The sequence below is a fragment of the Marmota marmota genome, unplaced genomic scaffold (assembly GCF_001458135.2).
Source record: "Marmota marmota marmota unplaced genomic scaffold, marMar, whole genome shotgun sequence".
Classification (NCBI taxonomy): Eukaryota; Metazoa; Chordata; class Mammalia; order Rodentia; family Sciuridae; genus Marmota; species Marmota marmota.
This window is the reverse complement of record NW_026000016.1, coordinates 12,209,312-12,228,778: the sequence shown is the minus strand read 5'-3', so window position 1 is coordinate 12,228,778 and position 19,467 is coordinate 12,209,312. Positions and strand designations below refer to the sequence as shown.

The window sequence follows — 19,467 nt, the reverse complement described above, 5'->3', positions numbered from 1 at the left end:
GTACAATGGTAACATAGTAAGATCCTGTCTCAAAACGACAAACAAAAACTGTACTACATACTTAAACACAATTGGTAAAATTTCTAACTCATTAATATTTTATATAGTGAATGCAAAATGCTTTGTAAACTATATCAATACTAAATATTATCATAGTAACAGTTAAATTGTTGTAGATTTTGGGTAAAGGACTATTCTAAGGTATTTGACTTTTCCAGTTTTATAAATTAAAACTTAGATGACCTATAAGTTTCCTTGAATGAACAAAAATGTTCTTGCCTATTGATGTTCCAATACCAAATATATGTGAGACATTTATGAAAAAGTCCTCTTTAATATGGAAAAATAGTAGTTAAACATTCAAAAGCATGCACATTTCACAATTTCTCATTTTCTTAAATATGCCAGATTTTAAAATTCTACCACAGATTTTAATTTTTCTGTGTTTCATGTGAAGAAGGCTAATAATAATTTCTTCTTTTGTTTCTATAGTTAGTCAGATACAAAAAAGCAGTTTTAACATTAACATAGAAACTCATCTTCTGTATTCCCAAACTTCAAAATAATGTGATTATCTCCCTAATTATCATTCAGTCTGTTCAAAGAATTTTTGAAAAGTTAAAAAAAAAAGCTATATCTGATTATTCAGATCAAGATCCAGCCTGTATCTGGGATGACAAAATATATAAACATAACTTTTATTTAGATTTAGTGAAATCTACCTCAAAGATCATGTAGCCAATATTGAGAAGACCAAAAGAACTATGACAGAGTTTCATTAGAAAGATGTTATGCTCCTTATTTTAATAACATTGACCTCTGGGTCGTCTATTTTGTTATGTAAAATCAAGTACACAGATAATACCAAATTTAATAGAATAGTATCTCAAAGTTGTTTCAAATCATTAAGAGATTTAAGAATATAACTAGTTACATGTAGTGAATGTATTTCATAAGTGACCAAACACATACATATTTCCCTGAAAAATTTAATGACTTTGTTGATCTTTCATGATACAAAACTACTTTGTTTGAAATGTACTCATGGTTACATGTTCTTTCTTTCTTCCATTTTCCCAGAATACATTATTTTTTAATGACATGTAGGGTTTAACAGTCAGATTTTAGGTAGGAGAGGGACAGTAGAAAATAGGAGCCAATTCCTTCCTTTCTATTCTGGCATTCAGTTGATTCAAAGCTGAAAGCATTAAAGGTTCTGCCTTCAACATTACATTTCACTGTATCATGTCTTTCTTTAGCTCCCTACTGTGTTTGGGGGCTGACTATATTGTCTTCCCAACAGTTATCAGTTTACAACAATGGCTCTAGCTCTCTCTCCCTGTATTCACATCTTTTGCCCTTTTACTGCAAGTGGATGGAGTGAGTTTCCAGCCCTTAACAATGGCTTTGGCCAGGTCACTTGCTTTGGATAAATGAGGTTCTAACTGACCTGTCATAATCAAGGTCTTGAAAAGGGGCTATATATGTGACTTACTCTCTGGTACCTGCACATCACTGTGAGAATATCTTTAGGCTAGCTTGCTGGAGGGTGTGAAAAATCTGAGCAGAGCCAAGTCACTCCAGTCCTGCCTTGTTACCTGGATCAGACAATGGCTAGCTGACTCTCAGTTGTACAAATTAGTCCAGCCAAGATCAGCAGAGTCTGTAAGCCAATCCTCAACTCATTCCAGATGCACAAACAGTGAACACAATATTAAATGCTGGTGAGCTTGAGTCTACATGTTATGCAGTGAGATTATAGTAATAAGTAAGGGCACATTAAAGTCCCATTTCTAAGCATCTTCTCTTCATAAACATTAAAAAAATACAGGTGTTTTTTCAACTTGTGATGGGGTTAACAATCTGATAAATCCATTGTAAGTTGAAAATATCATAAACAGAAAATTCATTTAATATATTTAACCTACAAAACATCACACTTGGCAACACAGTACATTGAGAATGTAGGTTGTTTACCTGTGAGATCACGTGATTGGCTAAGAGCTGCTGCTTGCTGACACTGTTTGGCACCATGAGAGAGTCTTATAGCACATGTCTCTAGCCTGGGGTGAATATCAGATGTAAAATTTGAAATATTTGAAAATTTGATTTGTACTAAATGTGTGCCTCTCTTGCACCATTATAAAGTTGAGAAATCGTCAGCCATATCATTAGTCAGGGACCATCTGTGTGATAGTCTAGAACAAAAAGATTTAGACATTGTTCTATAAATTTTTATGACTATATGAGGAATCTCCTGCATTGTTGATAGGGAATGAGAAGAAATTTCATATTCACACTATTTGAAGAAACAGATTTATTAATACTATCAGACCTAGAAGGATAGAAGTTAGAGTCAGGGTTTAATGTGTTTATGGATTAAAAAATAGCCCAGGTAGGTTTCTTATTGAAAAATGGAGCTTCATTATTAGTTTGAAGTGCAGTTAGACAATTTAGTTCTTAGGCAGTTCTTCACAAACCTGGTTGCAGATTAAAAGCAATGGAAGAGCAGTCTAAAAATAAGCAGGCTCAGGCCCCATCCCAGACCACCTGAATTACCATCTCTGGGAGTGAGGCCCAGACTTATATACTGTTTAACTGCTTTCCCAGGTGTCCTAACACACAGCCTGGGCTGGCAGATGCTATCTTAAGAGGAAAGATTACATTCTACAGGAGATCTCAACATTCAGTCTGACCTCAAAAGTGGGCATCTTACAAAAAAATTTAGCACTCAGTCACTTCCATGGTCCAGAGCCTTCCATGGTTTAAAGTATAAAACATGTAACCCCTGACTTGAGGGCCTTTTCCTCCAACATACATGGAAATGTATTTGAATTAAATAGCTTGTGAGCCTACCCAGCCTTTGCCTTTACCCAAGAGTTTCTAGCTGGCCTGTACAGTGTAGCACATAGGTGGACAATCCTGTCACCTTCCAAAGCATTTCATTAACAGTTGCTCTTGAGGAATCTTCTGTTTTCCCCAAGAAGGTACTAATCAGTACTAAAAGGATACATGCAAATCATCTAGAAATCAACAGCTGAAACAAAGACTCCCCAAAGGATGAGAATTCTAGCTCCAACTTCAGGTAGGCCTGAGTTTAAAATGTGATTTTTTTTAATCACTTAGGTATTTTAGTTTATCATTTAAAAAGTGGGGATAATGGTCACTTGCTCATGAGGCTGTTGGGTATATTAAATAGCATAATGCAGAAGAGTACCTCATATAGTAGTACTCAATAAGTATCAGCTATAATTATTATAATAGTTGATATTACATTATAAGGCAGTAAATTCCATTTTAGTTATTGGGCAGCTGTTTGTTTTATCAGACTATTATGTATTTTTTTTAGAACTTCCAGTGATACTATTTTTTTTTATACTATTCTTTTTCTTGACTAGTATAAAATAAATTTAGTCTTTCTTCCAAGTGAAGAGCCATCAACTTTTGGGAGATATGCATCATATTTTTTATTTTGGACATTTTTTCCCTTCTCTCCTACTTTTGGCAGACCACCTCTACTACATCACATGCAGTGGTAAGCCGACAGTGTTAGTTTGCTAGAGTTGCCAAGGCTGATTTCTTTTGAGATCTCTCTGCTTGTTTAGTGGATGAGCATCTTCACATTTACATGGCCTTTCTCTTCTATGTGCACCTGTGCCCAAATTTCTTCTTCTTATAAGGACACCAACTATACTGCATTAGAGATCACCCTAATGATCTTGTGTTAATTTAACTTATTTTCATTGCCTTAATTTTAATTTATTTTCATTAAAATCTTTGAAGTCTTTATCTCCAAACATCATTACATTCTAAGATACTGAGTTAGAGTTTTACCGAGGAATTTGGGAGGAGACACAGTTTATCCCATAACACCAACCTTCAGAGTCTTCTGCCAGGAGTTCAAATCCAGGGCATGGTGATAAGGACAGAACATGATAAAGGCTGGTTCACTATGGCAGGGGTGTTCTGAAGGGTCTTTCCATAGAGCCCTGGGGATACTGTGCCCTGATTTCTGACTTTGTTGAGATCCTGTCCTTTAGCTTTCTCTTCTCTTCATTGAATAGTCACCATATCAGTGTGATAAATCCCCTCGTTTTTTTCTTTTCAGGTAGACATAGTCATATGTGTTGTTTGCAATTTTAAAAAATAAAAAATACCTCTGGTGACTACTCACAAGTTTGTTCCCCAGTTATGGACTCTGGGCAGCTGGTGCTGGAAGCTAGCAGCGTCCTTGTCACATCCTCCCACTGTGAGAACCAACCAATTCCCAATTTGGTTGGACTTAAAAACTCTAATCATATATGCATGCTAGCAGATATTTTGCTTTATAATTGCATTAAATTAGTCATATTCTTAATATTAATTTATTCAAGGAATGCATGCTGTGAAAGTATTAGGAGAAAATGTTCCATGATTTTTATGTTTTGCTCTTGCTGTTCTGTTTATCACTGAAAAATCTTATTAGAGATAAAGAATTTCTGTTGCAATCCATGATAAAGATGAGGAAATAAAAATGAGTTTGAAGCTGATGGAACCCAAGCTCTGGGCATGGGTAGCTGTTGCTTGGGAATTAAAGGTTATAGCTGAAGGTGAAACCCATAATACTTGGTTCACAGGACATTGTTGGTGGCTCTGGCAGAGACTACTAATTGTCCTCAAGGGCATCCACCTTTCCTTTAATGGTCTTGCTGTATTTTAGCTGAGCATGGGGGCCCTCAGGAAAAACGTGACATTTTCCTGCTTCTCTTGCAGGCAGGTGCAGCCCTACAACTGCGCCTTATCGTGTAGGTTGTATGCAAGGGTGATAGATACACCCTCCAATCCAAGGTTTGCACCCTTCACTTCTTCTTTCTTTCTTGCCAATGTCTACTCACGTTTTCTAAGAAGTGCGGTCAAAAACAACACTCTAGAAAGACACTACAACAAGAGAGGAGGAATGTGAATACCTGATGATTTATGTGGCAGATATTGGTACCAGCTTGGAAGTCTGTGCAATGGAGAAAAACAATCTTCTCTCTTATTCCACACTCTGTATTCCGGTTTGACTTGCAGCAGTGTCTATGTTCTAAGTGACATGGTGACCATTCATATACTTCCTGTTCTTGATTAAATATTGTGATCATACTGGAAATGGAAATGTAATCAAATTATAGCCAGCGGTCATAAGTTGTATCCTGTGTGCTCAGTGAATAAATGAACAATATACATAATATTCAACTCTACCACACATTTAGAATAAAAGAAAAGACCTCAACTTCAATAAGAAATGTCATATCATATATTTCAACTTTGTTAAAACAAAAAAAAAAACTATAAGTAAAGAACATTTCCATGACTTCCAGAAGCTTGCTAAAGCTGTGTATGTTGGCAATATATTTGGTTTGGTTAATAACTTGATACTATCACTTCAGTTATAGTGAAGTTATAAAAAATATGTAGTTAAGTTATAAAATAACTTAATATAGTTAAGTTATAAAAAATAACTTAATTTTTAATGTTGAAGAGTTTTCTTAAGATAATCAAACTGTGGTGCAAACAGCTCTATAACTGTATGTATGACTCTTTTCAAACACCAAATGCTCAACTTTCTTTCTTTAGAAAAAAAATATCATATCGGCATATTATGAAACCACATACATATGTTTTGACAGAAATTCTGGAATGCGCTCCAGAATGGAAACCAATTTCCCTGTCTTCCAACTCAAAGCATACAACAGTCCAGTTTTTGAGCATAGTATGTTCTGTCTTTGACAGAATGCTAAAAGTAGTTTTCAGTTGGAAACATCTCCATGATTTCAACCTGAATATACAGAGCCATTTGTCAGAGCCACAAAGTATAGTCTTCTTTTCTGATGACTTAAAACTGTGAGTTAGAATTTTCTTATCTAGCACAAAAAAACAGAAAAAAATAAAATTATTTGGGTATGAAAGTTGATATAACATGTTAACTATCTCTTTTTAGATGGATGTTGAGTTTTGATTTAAAATTTTTGATTTAAAGACTGAAAAGGTATAATCCTTCTAATTGTTACATGTTTTTTTCCCTTCAAAATGTCTCATGAATCTTTTTTCTAATTTACCCAAAATGGATTATTCCTATGTATATCAAAATTTCAGTAAGAGAATTTTCCCCTCAAAGATAAACTGGAAATGGAAATGAAATCAAATTATAGCCAGTGGTCATAAATTGTATCCTGTGTGCTCAGTGAACAAATGAACAATATACATAATATTCAACTTTATCTTTGCTCTTGGGTTTGCAGTCTCAGATTCCTGAGGGTTAGGGTTCTTAACTGAGGTTCATGAGTCAAGTTATGGGTCTACAAATTTACTAAAATTATAGAAAAAAATCTGAGGTTTATTATTGGTTTTGAATATGGATCCACAGTTTTTATCAGATAAATATGGACACAAAATAGATTAATAATCTATAAAGTACTGAGTTATAGATACTAAATAAGAGCTTAATATAACCTTACTGCATAGCGCTAAAGATTAAATAGCTTAATTGAATTGGAAAGACAGAAACAGAACATCTGTTGCAATAGTCCATGTGTTTCAAAACCTTGTTATTTCTCCTCAGTGTGATACTTAAGCCAGAGTCTGGTAAAGGCTGGTTAATACAGAGTACAACTCGAGACTGGAATAAAGTTTGATGTTTACTGCATCCGTTTCAGAGTCCAGCTGTAAATATACTATAGTTGAGGGATGGAGCAATATAATCTTCTTAGGCTTAAAGAACAGTGATGCATAGCCAAATACTTGGAGCTATTTGCTTTTTTAAGAAAAAAAAATCTATTTCAAGATTTGATTACCACTAACACAGACAACTTTTTCATCACTAAGTCCTTTCAATTCCATATCATGTGTTTCAAATTTTGTCCGCATAACTTATTTTCGTTCTACTTTTCTGTCAAAAACAATGTGGAAATCCCAGGTTATATAATTGAGGTCTTGGAGAGGCAATATACATCCAGCCAACCAAAATAAAATGAAAGTTATTCTCATGAAACACGCTTAAGGAGGTCTGTCCTTTTTTCAGTTAAGGGTGCCAACAGTTGTGATCTTAAAATGAAGTCAAAGAAAATTAAAATGGGTTTTCCCTAATGCAACCATGTGCAAAAATCATTCTTCACCATAATAGATGTTCTGTAACAATATTTGTGCTTTTTAAATACCCAGCAGTAGGAATCAATCGTAAATGAAAGGATCATGTATTACTTTTACAATTTACCTGGAAGCTGAAATCACTGCATTCATCTTTGTTAATTGGGTTTATTATCACCCCTATTAGACAAGTCAAGTGAAAGGCTCTCTGAAAACTCTGTCTCTACGTGGCAGACAGTGAAATGTTAATTTCTTCCGTCTTCCTTCTTGGAATCAGGTTCAGCATGCAATTCATTTGAATCATTGCTAGAAGGGAAATTTTGCACAGCTTTAAACAAGTGTCTCTTCTTTGCATAGATTCGTGAATTTACACATGAGGATGTTCCAGCTACAGAAGGTTACCACTATGCAGAGTTGTCAGGGACGTGATGGAGTCCACCAGGAGATGGACAAGTTGGCAGTGCGTGGAACAATTTGGATTTCTTCATGCACTGGTCAGAGAGGAATAAGAGATTCTTCTAGTAGTTATCTGACTAGAATAAGGAAAGTGTCCCTTTATGGGGGCTGAGTGAAGGCTGACATATGTACTGAACTGGTTATTTGTATAAAACTGCCACAAAAATGCTTAATATAGAGAAAATGTACAGCGTATGGTCTCTGGCTGAAGCTTCATGAAAACCCCCAAGGAAAGAAAGAACAAAGTGTAGTCTTCCCAATATATATGGAAGAGTGAAATGTTTTCCTATAATTTTCTATCAATGTCAACATTTTAGATGAAAACAGGCTGTTAAAAGATGACTAGTTCTAGTTTGCTGGGAATGAATTTTCCCTGCAAATAATCCTACCAGAGATTTTAATATGCAGAGCTGACTTTGACAATTAGTTCTGATTTGTAATTTTCAATATGATTTCTTCCTTGACCTATGAATTATTTAGAAGTGGGTTTTAAAATTTCTAAATGTATTGATTTCTGGGCTATTTTTAGGTATTGATTGCATTTGTAATTTTATTGCCCTGTTCTTTTGTTGAGATGAGCTTTGTGGTATGTGATCAACTTTTGGAGATGTTCAATGTGTACTTGAAAATATGCTTTCACTATTTTTTTGTCTGCAGGACTGCATATGTAAGAGCAAACTATAAACACACACACACACACACACACAAGCCAATCATCAAACTTAGCAGTTCTGTTATTCACAATACTTTCTCACTTCTTACTAAATGTTCTGTTCAATCTGTCTTTGTGATAGGTATGTTGAAAAATTTCCATTTTGATCTATAATTATAGATCATTAATATCCCCTTATAGTTTTGGTTTTTTTTGCTTCATATATTTCAAAGATATATTTTAAGATACAGAATCAGAACAATTATAATGTCCTACTAAATTTATCAATAGGTAAAGCAGGGCTATTTTCTGGGTTTTTTTGGGGGGGTTTTTTTGTACCAGGAATTGAACCCAGGGGCTGATCCTCATCCCTAGCTCTTTTTTATTTTTTATTTGAGACAGTGCTAAAAGTTGCTCTGGGTCTTGCTAAATTGTGAGGCTGACTTTGATCTGGCAATGCTCCTGCCTCAGCCTCCCTAGCCACTGGGATTATAGGTATATGCCACCCTGCCTGGCTGAGTAAAGTAATTCTTGATCTAAATAACTGTGCTTTCACCCTTAAGTCTGTTTAGGATACATCAACTTATCTTTGGCCAACATTTATTGGTTGTGATCATCATTTGTTGCCCAACTAGAAACCATTTATCCCTCTTCCTTCTACTAGAACTTCAGTTTTGTTTGGATAGCCATCTCTTTTCTACATAGCTAAGTGTCTCAGTTGACAGTGTAATTGGTCTAGGGGTTTAGTCCCCAGTTGATTGTTTATTGGGTAGAAGGTCAAGAGGAAGTGTACTGGTAGATAAGGATTCCCTGGGAAAGTCCCCTTCTTCGGATCAATAGTCAAGGTCTCTTTTCAACCTGAAAATTGCTGTTTCTGGTTGCAATTACAGCAACCATTTTGCTACAAGCCTAAAAAATGAAACCAACACTGGGAGAGAGAAGGAAAGAAGTCAAATTCTTCATACAACTACTGCTAAGTTTATTTTGCATGTCTTTTTTACTTTTGTGTGTAACTTTCTTTTAGTGCTTTAAATATACTGAGTAAGGCTGAGGTGGACCCAAACACAGAGGGCTGTGTTGATATTTCTTTAACCTCTTAAGAAGTACTTATCTATTTATATTAATTTAATATATTTACTGTTCTGTCATCTTAGTTTCTATTCTCAACTTCTTTGCAATTTCTTTTACTTTCTTTCTTTTTTTCTTTTTTTTTTTTTGGTCATGTAGAATTGGTTTTATTTGCATTTCTCCTTATAATTTTTGAAAATTAAACTCTTCCTTCCACAAAAATTGCCTTTAAAAATAAGAAAAAATATTGATGTTCAGGGCTATTTTGGTAAAAGCAAAAATTGATGCAATTTAAATGTTATAAAAAATCAAATAGATATCCATACAAACAATGAAATGTTTATAAGCAATTGAAGTGGGAATATTGATCTTTACCTGGAAATTTTTTCAAGACTTATTTCTCAGTGATAAAACTCTTTGTAAAACTGTATTTAACACTTGACCTTTTGTGACTTCCTTTAGTCAGTTCCCATTCATATTATATTTAACAAAATTCTGTTATGTTTTTGACCTGTAAAGGGGAGTTTATTTCTGCCACTCCTCCATAATCCAAACCACCCAAGACAGGCATTTCACTGGCTTCCTCCTCTGTATCTTTACCCCACCATCAGCTGCATGGGTTGGGTAAAATGGAACCTCCCATGTCTCAGTCTCTATATGACCCAAATGAATCAGCATAAATAATTTCCTTACCAATTGTCTGCTTCTTCCCATCTATGTGGGAATGTATTAGTTCAATCAGTGTGAAAATCAGAAAGTTCACCTATGATTGGAGGAAGGGAAACACCTCTGAATGGTGTAGTATGAAGTTATGAGAATTGAAATTGCTACAGCAATTTGGGAAGCCAGCTGAGAATAAAGCCAAAATAGGCACACCTCAGAGATGTTGTGGGTTCAGTTTTAGACCACCATAATGAAGCCAATATCACAATAAAGCAAGTCACATACATTTTTTGTTTTCTAGTGCATATAAAATTATGATAGTAATAAGTATACAATAGCATTGTATCTAACAATACATGCCTTAATTAGAAAATGAATTATTGCTAAAAAAAAATGCTAATGACCGTTAGAAAAAGGGCCCTTATAGACTTGCTCAACACAGGGTTGTCACAAACCTTCAATTTAAAAAAAAAAAAAAAACTACTATAACTATGAAGATTTAAAGTGAAGCACAATATCATGAGGCATGCCTGAACAGAGAACACAGTTCCAGAAAAATAGAATTCAAACCCTGACCAAACTTTACCTAAAGTTCAGTCTATCTTTGGACTTTTCATTTACATGAACCAACAGACCCCCATTTTTGTAGTGGCAGAGTGCACGCTTAGCCTGTGCAAGTCCCCAGTTGGCTCCCTAGCACCACATTAAAAAAAAAATTAAAGATATTTTGAATTATAATTTCTGCTGCTCACAACTGAAAATATCTTAGTTGAAGCTGACTGGAAAGCCAGGCAACAGACCTGCAGAGAAATAAATTAAATCCAGGACTGGTTATTTAGTCAAATTGTCAGTAATAATTTGGTTTTTATTACTACATCTGATTACTAGCTTCCTGATGTCTTTTATGTCTACCCCCACACTACATTATCTTTCTCACTTTGATGTGGTCCCCACACCTTTGGGACCCCTCTTTTGTTCATCCTTGGTGATCTGGCTAGACATCTTCTTGTGGTTCTATAATTTGCAGTTCAGAACTTTGCACTGTTCTGCTTTGCCAATTTGGCACCCTGTTCCCTGTGCTGCACTTCCCATATAGTTTGTTCACCTGCCAAAATTGTTTGTTTAAAGAGAATCCAGCTCTTCTGGACTCCTTTCTTCCTATCAGGATTTTTTTTTTTTTGCCAGTACCCTAACTTGTTGAATTTTTGAAATTTACTTTCCCAGAACTGATTATTTTTTCCTCATAAGCCTCTTTCCTTTTCTTTATGAATGAATGCTGTGCTTTTTTAAATTTTTTTTTTAGTTGTAGATGGACACAATACCTTTCTTTTTTATTTATTTGTTTTTATTGTGGTGCTGAGGATTGAACCCAGGGCCTCATGCGTGTGAGGCAAGCACTCTACCACTGAGCCACAACCCCAGCCCGAATGCTGTGTTTTTTAAAAATTATTTTTAGTACTTACACAGATTGTTCAATCTTCTTTTAGTTTTTTAATTCACTTTACCATTATTGAAAAATAAATTTAAAAGGATCCTTGCCTTATGATGCATTTTAAAATAAGTAATTATCTCTAGTGTGCTTTCAAATCTATTTGATAGTTTATGCTTGACCCATTTTCTCAAGAAAATATCAGAATAGTTAGAAACCTGACTAATTGTTAGAAACCACACTAAATTAAATCATTAAGTTATGTGTCCTCATGTAATTATGTGTGGCATAAATTGAAATAAAGAAATAAATATGTACTTATTCCATTTGTTTATCTCAAGGACACTATAATGACAAGTGTTGAGATAAAAATTTAAATTATCACCATAATCCCAGGAAACAAAACAATTACTTATATTTTTTGCAAATCCTCCCCACATATATACACACACACATATATACACACACACACACACACACTTGCACACTATTATTCCATCTGTTCTTGGGCAGAAAAAAAACCTAGAAGTTTATAAAAGGTGGCTACAACATTCTTCTGAGTGGAGAGAGATGTATTTTTAGTAAAAACCACTTAAGGACTTTGGTTATGGAAAGAGAGCCCTGGGATCTGTTCTATTTGTTCTCCTTCCTCAACTCCACCATATGCACACCTCTTTGCATTGTAATTTAGTAGCTTCCAACCAAGAGGAGATCTTGGGACTTGCTTGGGCTGACAGAATGCAGCAGAAAAGATAGTGTACCTGCTGTTCTTAGGCTTCAAGAATCCTTGCATGCTCTGGTTGTTTTCTTGGAGGCCAGTCCAACCTTTACATTCTCAGGCTAGCCTACAGGAGGATGAGACTGCAGGGAACTACATCAGGTCGGTCTAGTTGTTCCAGCTGAGGCTGTGTAGGAACCCATCCCCCCAAACAAAGCCAACCTCTAGATGACAGATTCTGCAGGCACCCAACTGAATCCAAATTGCCTACCAGCAGAATTGTGAACTGAACAAATGGCTGTTAGTGATGGTTGTTACACAGAAAAAGATAACCGATACAGATATAGTTACATCTAAAAAGTTTTCTTCCATCAGGCCCTCATTGCTGAGTCATCAATCAATGTCTACTACTCATGTTTACTTGGGCTAGTGGTATTTTTCAGAAATCAAAGAAAAAGGGGCTGTGTTATGTCTGAAATCATAAGCGGATAAAGGGAGGAAGGGAAGAGGAATGTCTCTATTTGCAAGAGGTATGATGAGAAAGAGTTGAAAATCTAGATGATAGAGCAACAATTAGGGCCAAGAGGTAACAGAAAAATATGTTCCATTCAAGAATTTATGGAAATACTGGAAAAATGCTGAATTGTTTACGCTATGTGATAAGCCAATTTCATCAAAATCTTAGTGGGTAAGTTTGTCTGCAGAAACCAGATAATTTTCTGTTACTAGGATCTGACATCAGATTATGCAAAGTTTCTCCCTACCATACAGAATAGTTTGTGTTTTCATTTGGTTCTCAATGTATGGTGGCTGCTGAAGAAAATACGTGGCGTCCCAGTTCACCTCTACATCAATGCAAAAAGGTAGACAATGGCAAAGCAAGCATGAAGTTAGAACTAAACCCCTGAACTTCTCTGAGGTGAAAGGAGCAACACCGACAAGATTTTGAAGCAGGAGAGAAGTCTAGCACATTCGGGAAGAGAAGCAGTTTAGTTTGGCTGATTAGAGTAGGCAATGTTTTGAAATACCATATGATGTGTTTTTCCTTCTTAGTATTTCCAGAGTTGGCTTTTTTGTTTGTTTGTTTGGTTAGTTGGTTGATTTTAAAATCCTGCAGCTTTCCCTCTTTTTAAGCCAGGAGACTAAAGACAATGTTTTGCAGGGAAAGAGAAACAGAAGGCCACACAAAGAAGTCCTTGCTCAGCTTGGAGTTGCAAACTAGTTTTTCAAAATAATGTCTGCAAATAAATAACAGTCCCCCACATTGCACTTCACGCAGGAGTAGAAATATTTCTCAGACCTCTTACAGCAGAGTCCTTACATAAAGAATCAAAATCTGGAGGATTGGCCTCAGAGGAGGATGAAGGAGAATATGGTTGAAAAAAGTTCCTGCCACACGAAGGAGAGTAAGAACTCTGTTTGGGGAGGAAATGCCTGAGAGTGCAAGAAGAGAAGGGAAGGAGGGTGCCTGTGAGAGCGTGGCCTACTTTGGAGTTTGACGAAATAAGAAATGTTAGAGGCAGCCTGGAGGGGCTTAGGCTTCTCAGAGAAGGTCCAGTTTCTACAAATTACCATGTCTGGCCAAGCTAGGGAGCCCAGGGAAGACCCACAAGTCCCCACTCGGGATTTTGTAATACAGGGAAAACAGCCAGAAGCCCCCAGTCTCCTGGGAGGACCCACTAGTGCTGAGAAGACCCAGTCACCAGAAAGGGCTGGGAGTTCAAGAGAGGCTGAAAGATGGAGGCCTCTTAACTGGGATCCATGGGGAACTCCGGCCATGATCACAGTGTCGGCAACAGCACCCCAGACACTAACCGCAGGGCAGCGACCCCCCTTTCACCACGGGTGCCCTGTGACTAGGAGAACCAATGTTCCCTGCAGCCATGGGGAGGGTGCAGGCCAGTGATTACCAAGCAGGGTAATAGGATTTCCCTGGAGGTGACACAATCTCCTAAGGATCTGCTCTGCTCACAGGGACTGAGGAGCCCAAGGGGAAGGGAACACGGGACACCTGAGAAAAGGGAAAGACTCCAAAAGACTAAACAGTTAACCTAAAGGAGTTATTTTAAATCAAAAGGCTTGACACTTTTAATTGGCAAAGTCAAGTTTTCACCCATCAGTGGAAAAACGTGTAAAAATGAAAGGAAGTTACATAAATTTTTTCACATCTGAGTCAACATACATGATTTTTTTTGGGGGGGGGATTGGGGTACATGTAGAATATATTTGAAGGAGATTAGTGGGAGGTAAGAGAGAGAGGTAGACTGAAATTAGAATGGGTTACATTGAGGAAAGAGAAAATGGACAACGATGTTGATTCTGCAGATCTTTACTGATCTGAATCCAGGACTGAATCTCATCAACTAAGAATTAATGCAAGCTTTTCTAGTCCTCATAAGGAATCCTCATTCCTTCTCTGAAACATAAATCTTTTCCCTACAGGGCATAAATAAGAAACTTCCTTCTTTTTGAGGAAATTATTAAAAATATTATTCAAAAAAGGAAAACTTCACATGGCCACAGTGCAGAAAAAGTTAATTTGGGCTCTGATGGTCCATGAGTAAGATGTGAAGACGTACCTCACAACTCCTAGGAGAGTGACAGCAAGTTTTGGCTAAGCCTGTCTGTCTCAAACATCTGTCTTGCACATTCACAATATCCCTAGGCAGGGAAGGAAAGACGGCCCTTTCCGTTACACCTTCTAGTTTGTTGTTTTAGCTCATAATTAGATCAGTTTAAGAGAATAATCCAAATAAATTGACCTCACAGATTAAAAATGTGTTAGCTTGTCTTCTGTTTTAAATCAGCGTCAGCAGCTGTTTATTGCTTCAAACAGGACAAAATAATTAAAGTGATCCCTTAATGTCTTACACCTTCCAATTGAAGATTAGGGATACCCATCAAAGCTTGAAAAAAACAAGCAATACATTTCCTTCAAAGCAAAACTGCAGCCTAACTCTGAGATCTTCCCCATGTGTGCACAACCATCAAGCAAGAGGAGGTTTGGTTGGGGCACCAACTTCTGTGCAAGTGGAGGGGTATGAACTAGGAGAATACCAAGCAGAAGCACATAGAGACACATGAAAGCAGTCAAGGAACTGGTCTCACCATCTTTATGGGTCTGTTTGTAAGTTTGGGTTATGTCCACAGTGGAAACTGAGCAAATGCTTATGGCAGCATACCCCCAAAGAAATACTTCTCACAGTTCCAGCACAAAGTTTTCAGTGGCCTTCAGTCTCTCTTTCTTTCTAAAAGTGCCAGATTGTACAGAGGAGCTGTGGAAACCTAGAATTTGACCTTTAGTCCAATCTAGACATCATGCAGTAGAACTTATGAGGGTCATTTTCTAGGATATCTTGGTACTTTTAGAGGTCCAGCTGTTAAGACCTTACTATTGTTGCAAAAACTGCAACCGTACCTTTTTAAATGTTCAACTGGCTCTCAATGAATTATGCTCTGGGAGAACATGACTTGTTCAGAATTAAAAATATACTAGATTGGCTTGAGGGGTATTTGAATCCATTCAGCTGCTATAATAAAAACTTTAGCCTGGGTCATTTATAAACAACAGAAATTTATTATTCACAGTTCCAGAAGCCAAACTCAAGGTGCCAGTAGATTCAGTTTCTGGTGAGGGCTCATTCCTCATGCATAGCACCTTCTCCGTGTCCTGACATGGTGAAAGGGCAAAAGAGCTAATTAGGTCCCTCACACCTCTTTTATAAGGGCGTTAATACTAATCACCTCCCAAGACCCCACCTCTTTATATCACCAGTTTGGGAGCTAGGTTTCAACATATGAGTTTTGGAGGTGCACAAACATTCAGATCTTAGGGAATTTTTTTCTTCAGAGTCAGTGATGAGAAACTGTTAGAATGCTTAATAAACAGAGCCCCTCCTAGACATTCTGCGAATTCATCTCAAATTCACTAACCCTGATGTTAAGAATGTCCCCAAATTACTTATTCTTTTTTTTTAACTTTATTTTATTTATTTTTATGTGGTGCTGAGGATTGAACCCATTGCCTCTCATGTGCTGGGCGAGCGCTCTTCCTCTGAGCCACAACCCCAGCCCCCACAAATCACTTATTCTTACTACAAATTTGAATCTTCAAGTTTAAAAAATAGCTGTTCCTACCCTGGCAATTCCAATGCTGGGTATATACACAAAAGAATTGAAAGCAGATTCTCACATTGATATTTTTATATCTTTATTTATGGCAGCATCATTCACAATAGCCAAAATTTGGCAACAGCCTTCATGTATTCATCAATAGATGATCAGTTAAATGAAATGTGGTATAGGGCAGTTGTATATTACTCATCTGTAATACAGAAGAAAATTCTGACACATACTATAATATAGATGAAACATTTTTAATTTCATGTTTTTATTGGTGCATTATAATTACGCATAATGATGGAATTTGTTGTTACGTATCTAATTGCACTCAATGTAGCAATATATTTTGGCCAGTATCATTCCCTAGCAATCCCCGCTCCCTCCTGATCCCTGTTCTCTACTTATCTCCCTTTGATTTTCATGAGATCCCCAGCCCCTGCTTCTTTTCCTTTTTACTTTCTAGCTTCCACATATGAGAGAAAACATATGACCTTCTGAGTTTGGCTTATTTCGCTTAACATAATGGTCTCAAGTTCCATCCATTTTCCTGCAAATATCATAATTTCATTTTTCTTTATGGTTCACTAAAACTCCATCGTGCACATGCGCGCGCATCACATTTTTCTTTATCCATTCGTTGGCTGATGGGCATGTAGGGGGTTCCATGTGAATTGTGCTGCTATAAACATGGGTGTGAATGTATCATTGTAGTCTGATGACTTTAATTCTTTAGGATAAATACCAAAGAGTGGTATGGGTGGGTCATATGGTGGTTCCAATGCCTAGTCTCTTGAGGAACCTCCATATTGAATTCCATTGTGGTTATAATAATTTACAATCACACAAACTGTAAAAACGTTCCTTTTTCTCCTCATCCTGTCCAGCATTTATTATTGTTTATATTCTTGATGACTGCCATTCTGACTGTGTGAGACAAAGTCTTAGTGTAGTTTTGATACGTATTTCCCTAACTACTGATAATGTTAAGTCTTTTTGTTTGCCAAATGCATTTCTTCTTTTTGAGAAGCATCTGTTTATTTGCCCATTCATTAAATGGGCAATTGATTTTTTTGGTGTTTGATGAGCTCTTTATATATTCTAGATATTAATCCTCTGTAAGGATAGTAGCCAACAAAGATTTTCTTCCAGTCTGTAGATTCTCTTTTCACATTTCTAATTGTTTTGTTTGCTGTTAAAATTAAAAAGCTTTTCATAAGCTTTTTAATTTGATGCCATCACATTTATTAACTCTTGGCAGTATTTCCTGAACTTTAGGGGTCCTACTGAGAAAGTTGTTGCCTGGGCCTATAATGCAGAAGTGCTGATCCTATGTTTTTTTCTAGGAGTTGCATGGTTTCTGGTCTAATTCCTAGGTCTTTGATCCATCTGGAGTTGATTTTTGTGCAGGGTAAGGGATAAGGGTCTAGTTTCATTCTTCTACATGTGGATAACCAGTTTTCCCAGCACCATTTGTTAAAATGGCTGTCTTTTCTCCAATGTATGTTTTTGGCACCTTTGTCAAGGATCAGATGATGTGGATGTGTGGATTTCTTTCTGTATCATCTATTTTGAACCACTGGTCCATGTGTCTGTTTTCATGTTAATACCATGTAGTTCCGTAGTAGAATATGAAATCAGGTATTGTGATGTCTCCAGCGTTGCCTTTTTTTGGCTTAGAATTGCTTTGTCTAATCTCCATCTTTTTTCTTCCAAATGAATTTTAGGACTTTTTTTTTTTCTAGTTCTGTGCAGAATGTCATTAATATTTTGATGGGGATTTAATTCATTTGTATATTGTTTTCAGTAATATGGCCATTTTAACAATATTAATTTTGCCTAAACATTGGTGAATCTTGAAAGACATTGAGCTAAGTGAAATATGCCAGACACAAAAGAATAAATACTGTGTTTCCATTTGAATGAGGCATCTGGAATAGGCAAATTCATAGAGACAGAAAGTAGAATAGTGGTTACCAGGGATTGGGAGGAGGGGAAATTGGAAATAGTTTAATTAGTGGATTGGGATGATTTCAGGTTGGGGTGATGAAAAAATTCTGGAGATGGATAATGGCATTGGTCGCACAACAATGTGAATATACTTAATACCATTGAATTTTATGGTTGAAAATTCTTAAAATTGTAAATTTCATGTTATGTGCACTTACTATGACTAAAAATAATTTTTAAAATTAAAAAATGCCCCAATATAATTATAGTATTCTAGATGAATTGTTTTTAAAGTCATACAAATTTGAATTTTAAAAGCCATCATGCCAATAGAAAGCATGACTGAGAGATTTGCCCACAGGAAAAAAGGCACTGAGACAAAAAAGGGTGATGACTTGAAAAAAATTCATGTAAAGTGAAGCAAATGTGTTGATTTTAAAAAGCCCTTAATTTATCCCAGTGGGTAGACTTAAGATTTGTCTAAAACAATACCCACAGGCCATGCATAAAACTGCTAAGTACTTGAAGTGTGGCTAGTTTGAATTGTGCTATAAGTTTCAAAAACATAGAAGTTTCTAGACTAAACTACTTCCAATTTCCCTCCACCCAATCCCTGGTTACCACACACACACAGAGACTTATCTTTCATGAGTAACCCAACCAGTTATTGAAGTCTATATGAACCATACTGATACATACTAATGTATCTTTCTAATTATATAAAGTGAATTATGACATAAATCTAAACTATAATGACAAATCCTAACTCTGAACATCACAGGTCAATTATGTAATTAATTTATGTGATTTCTTTGCTGTTGGAGTAGAATTTTTAAGTATGTCTTTTATCAACTAATAAATCAAGGTAGTATGAAATGGCAAATAAAAAGCTTCCATTTGTCTTGAATAAAGAATAATTCACTTTTACTTGAAAATTTAAAAATAATGGATTGGGAGAATAAGGATCCCATCTGTTACATGATTTCCAGTCAGCCGTGACAATTGCACATCAGAAACATATTGAAATATCAACTTTACATCTTGCATTTACAGAAATTGAAGCATAAAATAGTTTAAGAGCCAGAAAATGTAATAACCATTTGTCAGAGAAAACAGGAGTATAAACTGGAGACACAGAGATTAGAATGGAGAAAACAAATATTGGAATGAAATGAAATTAATGTAACAACTCAAGCATAAAAAATAGCACAGAGGAGAAAAACATGACGTTTTAAAGGATTACTAAGGTCTGTGAGATTCTATTAAATTTACTTCAGGTTGAGAGTACTTCTAGTAGATTTACTA

General features: G+C 36.0%; 1 non-coding gene across 1 annotated transcript; it reads right to left on the bottom strand.

Moving 5' to 3' along the window:
- Nucleotides 1-11,294: 11,294 nt before the first annotated feature.
- Nucleotides 11,295-11,367, bottom strand: Trnav-cac. Its single transcript has one exon. It is a non-coding gene; the product is annotated as a tRNA-Val (tRNA).
- Between the last annotated feature and the right edge of the window lie 8,100 nt (nucleotides 11,368-19,467).